Here is a 10886-nt window from a genome sequence, read left to right as displayed (position 1 = left end):
GTGCCACTCGGGAGCCCTGTACATTGCAATATAAATGTTCAATAGGCACTATAGGCTGAATTGTGAGGTGATTTCCCACAGTTAAAGTCCCTCAATAAGAGCTACAATGCTAATTTTTGTGTAAACTCTTCATAATTGTAATCCGTCGGTGTCAATTACTAGGTTGGTTCCCCATGTCATGAACCCAAGATCCATAAGGCTGTACCCCATGTCATGAACCCAAGATCCATAAGGCTGTACATTGAAGGTATGTTGCAGTCCTGAAGACTATACATCTACAGTGCAATTTTATCAGATTTTATTTGGTGTCAAATTAACTAATTATTATCTTTTGTTGAACTTATATAACATTATTCCAACCTTGTTTTCAAATTATCTCGTCCAAATGTAGCGTGATTCCATTTGTATCCGTTTGCATCAGTTTCAATTGGTAACTTTTATTTTGAAAACCAAACCACCGATTCTACTATTGTTGCTCAGGCAGGCAAATGTTGTTCACGACAAACACGCAATAAGGAGATAGGAGGGACACTGTGTGAGAGGTCAATGCGAAGTAGGGATATTTATTCTCCCTTTTGTACTTCAACTATTTGCACATCATTACACCACTGTGTGTAGACATAATATGACATTTGAAATCTGGATGTGGAAAAGTGTTCATCTGGATATTTACTTTGTTCGAAAGGATGGTTAAAATCAAAAACACAATAACAAGCTAACTCACTTCCTTGTTACATTAGGAGACTCGCGTGCGCGCACACACACACACACACGCACGTTAACTCCGCTTGACCCTCACAGCCACTCAGCTGTAATCGTCAGTCCTGGTGCCGTGCCAACAGTAACAACACAGCATTTTCCATACACAAAAGTAAATCACAGATAGAACAACGAGCCAGATGTTTCACCGGATAAATAAATCTGAAGCATCCGGTTGGTATTTCCACTCCCGCCAAATATGGTGATGAGAGGAAGTCCATGGCCGTCAGTGGGAGAAGACGGAGCGAGATTCTCATTGATGAAACATTTTATCTCAGTTGGTTTTCTGTTTCCCAAACTAGAATCTGTTGTCGAGTTTAGCCTTTGCCAAAGTTACAAAAAAATGGGGTTGTTTAGGATGAGTGCAAGGGCGAATTGAGTCAATGCACATATTAATTAACCTCACAGAGTAGGTGTTCCCTAACGGAAATCAAATCAAATTGTATTAGTCACATGCGCCCAATACAACAGGGTTAGACCTTACAGTGAAATGCTTACTTACGAGCCCCTAACCAACAATGCAGTTTCAAAATACACAGATAAGAATAAGAGATAAAAGTAACAAGTAATTAAAGAGCAGCAGTGAAATAACAATAGTGAGACTATATACAGGGGGTTACCTATACAGAGTCAATGTGCGGGGGCACCGGTTATTTGAGGTGGTATGTACATGACGGTAGAGTTATTCAAGTGACTATGCATAGATGATAACAGAGAGTAGCAGTGGTGTAAAGAGGGGTGAGAGCCATTTGACTAGATGTTCAGGAGTCTTATGGCTTAGGGTTAGAAGCTGTTTAGAAGCCTCTTGGACCTAGACTTGGCGCTCCGGTACCGCTTGCCATGTGGTAGCAGAGAGAACAGTCTATGACTAGGGTGGCTGGAGTCTTTGACAATTTTTAGGGCCTTCCTCTGACACCGCCTGGTATAGAGGTCCTGGATGGCAGGAAGCTTGGCCCCAGTGATGTACTGGGCCATTTGCACTACCCTCTGTACTGCCTTGCGGTCAGAGGCTGAGCAGTTGCCATAAAAGGCAGTGATGCAACCAGTCAGGATGCTCTCGATGGTGCAGCTGTAGAACCTTTTGAGGATCTGAGGACCCATGCCAAATCTTTTCAGTGTCCTGAGGGGGAATAGGTTTTGTCGTGCCCCCTTCACGACTGTCTTGGTGTGCTTGGACCATGTTAGTTTGTTGATGATGTGGACACCAAGGAGTTTGAAGCTCTCAAACTGCTCCACTGCAGCGCCGGGTGTCACGGTCGTCGTAATGGATGGACCAAGGCGCAGCGGGTATGTGAATGCTCATTTTATTTAACACGAAACAAAACAAGAAAACGATGAACGGACGACAAACAGCCTTGTAGGCTCACACAGCAGTACAAAGAACAATCTCCCACAATCCCCAAAACAAACAAACTCCTAATTATAGGACCTTCAATCAGAGGCAACAATAACCAGCTGCCTCCAATTGAAGGCCCCAATCCCAAATACTAAACATAGAAATAAACACCCTAGAAACAGACATAGAAAAGTACAACATAGAACTAAACCAAAAACCCTGGAAACATAAATAAAACGCCCCTCTACATAAACACACACTCAAAACCATATAAAACAAATACCCCCTGCCACGTCCTGACCAAACTATAATAACAAATAACCCCTTTACTGGTCAGGACGTGACACCGGCGATAAGAATGGGGGCGTGCTCGGTCCTCTTTTTCCTGTAGTCCACAAACATCTCCTTTGTCTTGATCACGTTGAGGGAGAGGTTGTTGTCCTGGCACCACACGGCCATGTCTCTGACCTCCTCCCTTTAGGCTGTCTCGTCGTTGATCAGGCCTACCACTGTTGTGTCATCAGCAAATGTAATGATGGTGTTGAAGTCATGCCTGGCCATGCAGCCTTGAGTGAACAGGGAGTACAGGAGGGGACTGAGCACGCACCCCTGAGGGGCCCAAGTGTTAAGGATCAGCATGGCGCATGTGTTGTTACCTACCCTTACCACCAGGGGGTGGCTCGTCAGCAAGTCCAGGATCCAGTTGCAGAGGGAGGTGTTTCGTCCCAGGGTCCTTAGCTTATTGATTTGAGGGCGCTATGGTGTTGAACCCTGAGCTGTAGTCAATGAATAGCACTCTCACGTAGGTGTTCCTTTTGTCCAGGTGGGAAAGGACGGTGTGGAGTGCAATGGAATTTGCATCATCTGTTGATCTGTTGGGGCGGTATGCGAATTGGAGTGGGTCTAGGGTTTCTGGGATGATGGTGTTGATGTGAGCCATGACCAGCCTTTCAAAGCACTTCATGGCAACAGACGTGAGTGCTATGGGTCAGTAGTCGTTTAGGGAGGTTACCTTAGTGTTCTTGGGCACAGGGACTATGGTGGTCTGCTTAAACATGTTGGTATTACAGACTAGGACAGGGAGAGGTTGAAAATGTCAGTGAAGACACTTGCCAGTTGGTCAGCTCGTAGTACACGTTCTAGTAATCTGTTTGGCCCAGCGGCCTTGTGAAGGTCTTACTCACATCGGCTGTGGAGAGCGTGATCACACAGTCTTGTGGAACAGCTGGTGCTCTCATGCATGTTTCAGTGTTATTTGCCTCGACGCGAGCATAGAAGTAGTTTAGCTCGTCTGGTAGGCTTGTGTCACTGGGCAGCTCTCAGCTGTGCATCCCCTTGTAGTCTTTAATGGTTTGCAAGCCCTGCCACATCCGACGAGCGTCAGAGATGGTGTAGTACGATTTGATCTTAGTCCTGTATTGATGCTTTGCCTGTTTGATGGTTCCTCGGAGGGCATAGCGGGATTTCCAATTATCTTCCGGGTTAGAGTCCCACTCCCTGAAAGCGTCAACTCTAGCCTTTAGCTCAGTGCGGATGCTGACTGTAATCCATGTTTTCTGGTTGGGTTATGTACTTACGGTCACTGTGGGGACGACGTCATCGATGCACTGATTGATGAAGCCAGTGACTGATGTGGTGTCCTCCTAATGCCATCGGAAGAATCCCGGAACATATTCCAGTCTGTGCTAGCAAAACAGTCCTGTAGCTTGGCATTTGCTTCATCCGACAACTTTTCTATTGACCGATTCACTGGTGCTTCCTGCTGTAAGTTTTCCTGCATTAAAGTCCCCAGCCACTAGGAGCGCCGCCTCTGGATGAGCGTTTTCCTGTTTGCTTATGGCAGTATACAGCTCATTGAGTGCAGTCTTAGTGTGCCAGCATCGGTTTGTGCTAGTAAATAGACAGCTACGAAGAATATAGATGAAAACTCTCTTGGTAAATAGTGTGGTCTACAGCTTATCATGAGATACTCTACCTCAGGCGAGCAAAACCTCAAGACTTCCTTAGATATCATGCACCAGCTGTTGTTTACAAATATACATAGACCACTACCCCTTGTCTTACCAGAGGCTCCTGTTCTATCCTGTCAATACAGTGTATAACCCACCAGCTGTATGTTATTGTCATCGTTCAGCCACAACTCGGTTAAACATAAGACATTACAGTTTTGAATGTCCTATTGGTAGGATATACATGCTTGTAGTTTGTCCACTTTAATATCCGGCAATTATACATTTGCAAATCATACCGATGGCAAAGGCAAATTAGCCACTCGTCGCCGAATCCTCACAAGGCACCCCGATCTCCTTTCGCGATACCTCCGTATTTGTCTCCTACGAATGATGGGGATGAGGGTCTGTTCAAGTGTCTGGAGTAAGTAAATCCCTCTCGTCCAACTTATTAAAGAAAAATTATTCATCCAGTTCAAGGTGAGTAATCCTGATGTCCAGAGGCTCTTTTCGGTCATAAGAGACGGTAGCAGCGACATTATAAGTTACAAAACAACGTGAAATAGCACGGTTGGTTAAGAGCCCATAAAACGGCAGCCATACTCTCCGGAGCCATCATCACATAGCTAGTACTAGTAGCTAGCTAGTTAGTTATACCTAGCTAGTTAGATATACCTAGTTAGCTTACTTTTCTCAAAATTAATCTCATGGTGTGGGGGTTACCTTGTTGGGGAACACAGTATCTATCTCCTCATGCAGTTTGTAACAATAGTTTGTAACAGGTTTATGTTTGTAACAGTATTTACAGGTGTGTGTTTGCAACAGGTGTTTATAGTGTTTGTAACAGTATTTGACAGGTGTGTGTTTGTGAGAGTAGTTTAAAGGTGTGTGTTTGTAACGTGTGTGTTTGGAACAGTAGTTAACAGGTGTGTGTTTGAGGCAGGACTTTATAGGTGTGTGTTTGTAACAGTAGTTTACAGGTGTGTGTTTGTAACAGTAGTTTATTGGTGTGTGTAACGGCTGTCTTCTGTAAAAATGGACCAAGGCGCAGCAGGTATGTGAATACTCATCTTTAATTAAAATAAAGGAGTAGAGCATCCACTTAACAATTTTCAAACAATATATAAGACAGGAACAGTTTTGCAGGCACACAACACGCAGTGCAAAAACAACTACCCACAAAACCAAGTGACAAACATACTCCTACATATATGACTCCCAATCAGGAACAACGATCCCCAGCTGTTCCTGATCAGGAGTCACAAGACCAACACAGAACAATCACACACACAAGACTGCCACGTCCTGACCCCAAAACTACAACAACAGCTCCATCTGTTGGTCAGGACGTGACAGTACCCCCCCCCTCAAGGTGCAGACCCCGGAATGCACCTAACAACGAAAAAACACCAACAAACAAAATCCCCAACAAAACCCATAAACAATAACCCCTAAACAATAAGGGAGGGATGGGAGGGTGGCTGCCGTCAACGACGGCACTGTGCTACACCCTCCCTCCCCAACCCACCTATCCTGGAGGTGGCTCCGGTGCAGGACGTGGACCCTGCTCCACCCTCGGCGTCGCCCACTTCGGTGGAGCCGATAGCTGCGCCAGGCATACGGACCCCTCGAGCCGGGCCGGAGGACAGGAGGGCCCCTCGGGGTGGGCCGGGGGACAGGAGGGCCCCTCGGGCTGGGCCGGGGGGCAGGAGGGCCCCTCGGGCTGGGCCGGGGAGCAGGAGGGCCCCTCGGGCTGGGCCGGGGAGCAGGAGGGCCCCTCGGGCTGGGCCGGAGAGCAGGAGGGCCCCTCGGGCTGGGCCGGAAAGCATGCGGGCCACTCGGGCTGGGCCGGAAGGCATGCGGGCCACTCGGGCTGGGCCGGAAGGCATGCGGGCCACTCGGGCTGGGCCGGAAGGCATGCGGGCCACTCGGGCTGGGCCGGAAGGCATGCGGGCCACTCGGGCTGGGCCGGAAGGCATGCGGGCCACTCGGGCTGGGCCGGAAGGCATGCGGGCCACTCGGGCTGGGCCGGAGGGCAGGAGGACCACTCGGGCTGGACCGGAGGGCAGGAGGACCACTCGGGCTGGACCGGAGGGCAGGAGGACCACTCGGGCTGGACCGGAGGGCAGGAGGACCACTCGGGCTGATCCTGACAGGCCGGGCACCCTGGCAGATCAGGGCAGGCGGGCACCTCTGGCAGAACCGGGCAGTCCGGCCACTCCGGCAGAACAGGGCAGTCCGGCCACTCCGGCAGTTCAGGGCAGTCCGGCCACTCCGGCAGTTCAGGGCAGTCCGGCCACTCCGGCAGTTCAGCGCAGTCCGGCCACTCCGGCAGTTCAGCGCAGTCCGGCCACTCCGGCAGTTCAGCGCAGTCCGGCCACTCCGGCAGTTCAGCGCAGTCCGGCCACTCCGGCAGTTCAGCGCAGTCCGGGCAGCTCCGACGACTGTTGACTGGCGGGCAGCTCCGACGACTGTTGACTGGCGGGCAGCTCCGACGACTGTTGACTGGCGGGCAGCTCCGACGACTGTTGACTGGCGGGCAGCTCCGACGACTGTTGACTGGCGGGCAGCTCCGACGACTGTTGACTGGCGGGCAGCTCCGACGACTGTTGACTGGCGGGCAGCTCCGACGACTGTTGACTGGCGGGCAGCTCTGACGACTGTTGACTGGCGGGCAGCTCTGGTGACTGTTGACTGGCGGGCAGCTCTGGTGACTGTTGACTGGCGGGCAGCTCTGATGACGACTGTTGACTCCTGATGCGTGGGGCAGGTATTGGACGTACCAGCCTGGAGACACGCACCTCCATGCTAGTGTGTCTAGCGGGAAACACCGGACCGAAAGGGTGCACTGGCGGTCTTGAGTGCAGGGTTGGCATCACCCCTTCCGGCTCGATGCTCCCCTTGCCCTGGCACCTGCGGGGCGCTGGTACTGGGCGCACTGGGCTGTGCGTCCGTATAGGCGAGATGGTGCGCACCTCAGCGTAACATGGCGCCCTCCACCTCGTACGCACCTCCCTGTAGTCACGGGTAGCTGGCTTATGGCTCTTCCCTGGCCTGGCCAAGCTACCCGTGTGCCCCCCCCAAAAAAAATCTTGGGGCTGCCTCTCGGGTTTCCTAGCCAACCGTGTTCCAGCGTAACTTTCCCGATGGTTCCTCTGTCCAGCTGCCTCCACTCTCCTGAGTGCCTCCACCTGTTCCCATGGGAGGCGATCCCTTCCGGCCAGGATCTCTTCCCAGGTGTAGGCTCCCTTGCCGTCCAGGACGTCCTCCCATGTCCATTGTTCCCTTTTTCTCTCCTGTGGCTTCCTCCTCTTCTGCTGCTTGGTCCTTTGGTGGTGGGTAGTTCTGTAACGGCTGTCTTCTGTAAAAATGGACCAAGGCGCAGCAGGTATGTGAATACTCATCTTTAATTAAAATAAAGGAGTAGAGCATCCACTTAACAATTTTCAAACAATATATAAGACAGGAACAGTTTTGCAGGCACACAACACGCAGTGCAAAAACAACTACCCACAAAACCAAGTGACAAACATACTCCTACATATATGACTCCCAATCAGGAACAACGATCCCCAGCTGTTCCTGATCAGGAGTCACAAGACCAACACAGAACAATCACACACACAAGACTGCCACGTCCTGACCCCAAAACTACAACAACAGCTCCATCTGCTGGTCAGGACGTGACAGTGTGTGTTTGTAACAGTAGTTAACAGGTGTGTTTGTAACAGTAGTTAACAGGTGTGTTTGTAACAGGTGTGTGTTTGTAACAGTAGTTTATTGGTGTGTGTTTGTAACAGTAGTTAACAGGTGTGTTTGTAACAGGTGTGTGTTTGTAACAGTAGTTAACAGGTGTGTGTTTGTAATAGTAGTTTATAGATGTGTGTTGGTAACAGTAGTTTCCAGGTGTGTGTTTGTAACAGTAGTTAACAGGTGTGTGTTTGTAATAGTAGTTTATAGATGTGTGTTGGTAACAGTAGTTTCCAGGTGTGTGTTTGTATCAGTAATTCACAGGTGTGTGTTTGTATCAGTAATTCACAGGTGTGTGTTTGTATCAGTAATTCACAGGTGTGTGTTTGTATCAGTAATTTACAGGTGTGTGTTTGTAACAGTAGTTTCCTGGTGTTTGTTTGTAACAGTAGTTTACAGGTGTGTGTTTGTAACAGTAGTTTACAGGTGTGTATTGCAGTTACCTTTAGTCTGCTCCTATCCTGTCTTTGTGTTGCTGCCTTTCTGAGAGTCGATCATCAGCTTTAAGGAATCCCCCGACTCTGGAAGCAGAAGGAAATTCGGTCAATTACGTCCAATCACAACCAACATAAACAGATTCTACTGGATCTGGTCCAATCACAACCAACACAATCAGATTCTACTGGATCTGTTCCTATCACAACCAACACAAACAAGTTCTACGGGATGCAGTCTGTCTGACCAAAAGATTTAGCGTTTATATATATATATATGAATATTTGAGTGCCATTAAGTGCCAAAATGGCATTTACATTGTATTTACATAGGTTGTGTATTGGTTATAGATGTTATTTATTCATCTTCGCTTTCATTTTTTCTACACTCTGTGAACATACCGTGAGAGTGGTGTCAGGGCGTTCAGCCCTGATCTTGTTGTAGATCTGAAGAAGTCTGTCGTCTTTTCAGGGTAGAAGGAGAAACTAAGGACCTGGAATACAAGGAAGAGAAACGGAAACCACCCTGGATGTAGGTACCCGGGGCCCCAAATCCATTAGTGTGGCCCTCCACTCAGCTGTCTATCTATTCATTCAGGGGAAGTACGGGGAGATGAACGAGATGAAAACACCCCTGGCGTTGACACGGCAGCCCTGGTGTTGAAACGGCAACGGAAACGAACACGTCTTCTGTCATTAGAAGAAAAGGTTTTCATGAAAAACAGAATACTCGGGAGTCGGGATCAACATTCAACGACACAAGTGTCAGTCTTTGTCCATGGTACACTACCTGACCAAAAGTAAAGTGACTGCTGGCCTCACAACTACTGACTACGCAACTACCAACCACATAACTACTGACTACAGACCGCAAACACACAACTACCGCTGACAAACACACATCTACTGACCACACAACTACTGACCGAGCAACTACTGGCCGCAAACACACAACTACCGACCGCAAACATACAACTACCGACCGCAACCACGCAGCTACCGACCACAACTACTGACCACAACTACTGACCGCACAACCACCGATCATACAACCATTGACCACAATCACACAACCACTGATCACACCTACTGACCACACCTGCCGACTACAAAACTACCGACCACAACTACTGACATCAACTACTAACCACACAACTACCGACCAAACAACTGCCGGCCACAATTACCGAGCACACCAACTGCCCACACCTACTGACCACACCTACTGAAAACACCCACAGACCACACCTACTGATCACACCTACCGACCACACCTACTGACTACAACCACTCAACTACTGACCAAACATCTAGTGACCACACAACTACTGACCACAATCACACAACCACTCAACTACTGACCACAACAACTGACCACACAACTACTGACCAAACAACTGCCGGCCACAATTACCGAGCACAACAACTGACCACAACGACTGACAGCAACTACTGACCACACAACCACTGACTGCAACTACTGACCATGCAACTACTGACCACACAACTACTGACCACAACTACGGACCACAACTACGGACCAAAAACTACCGACCACAATAACGCAACTACTGACCACAACTACTGGCCTCAACTACTGACCGCGCAACAACTAACCACACAACCGCTGGCTAAACAACTACTGACTATGCAACTACCGACCACACTTACCGACCACAACTACTGACCAGAACTACTGACCACACAACCACTGTCCACAACTACTGACCGCACAACTACTGACCACACAACTACTGATCACACAACCACTGACCACAAACACACAACTACCAACCACAAACACACAACTACCGACCACAACTACCGACCGCAACTACTGACCACACAACTACTGCCCACAACCACTGACTGCAACCACTGACCGCAACCACCGACCACACAACTACCAACCACAACTACCGACCACACAACTACCAACCACAACTACCGACCACAACTACCGACCACAACTACTGACCACACAACTACTGCCCACACAACTACTGACCACAACTACCGACCACAACTACCGACCACACAACTACTGACCACACAACTACTGATCACACAACCACTGACCACAATCACACAACTACTGTCCACAACTACTGACCTCAACTACTGACCGCACAACTACTGACCACACAACTACTGACTACACAACTACTGACCACAACTACTGACCTAAACTACTGATCACACAACCACTGACCACAATCACACAGCTACTGACCACAACTACTGACCTCAACTACTGATCACAGAACCACTGACCACAATCACACAACTACTGTCCACAATTACTGACCGCAACTACTGACCACACAACTACTGATCACACAACTACTGACCACAATCACACAACTACTGACCACAACTACTGACTGCACAACTACTGACCACACAACTACCGACTACACAACTACTGACCGCAACTACTGACCACACAACTACTGACTGCAAACACACAACTACCAACCGCAACTACTGACCGCAAGGACTGACCGCAACTACCGACCACACAACCACCGACCACACAACTACTGACCGCAACCACTGACCGCAACTACTGACCACACACCATCCGGTGAAACATCTGGCTCATTGTTCGATCTGTGATTGACTCTTGTGAGTGGAAAATGCTGTGTTGTTACTGTT

This window comes from Salmo salar, chromosome ssa02, assembly GCF_905237065.1.
Source record: "Salmo salar chromosome ssa02, Ssal_v3.1, whole genome shotgun sequence".
NCBI classification, from domain to species: domain Eukaryota; kingdom Metazoa; phylum Chordata; class Actinopteri; order Salmoniformes; family Salmonidae; genus Salmo; species Salmo salar.
Note: the sequence above shows the minus strand (reverse complement) of the source record.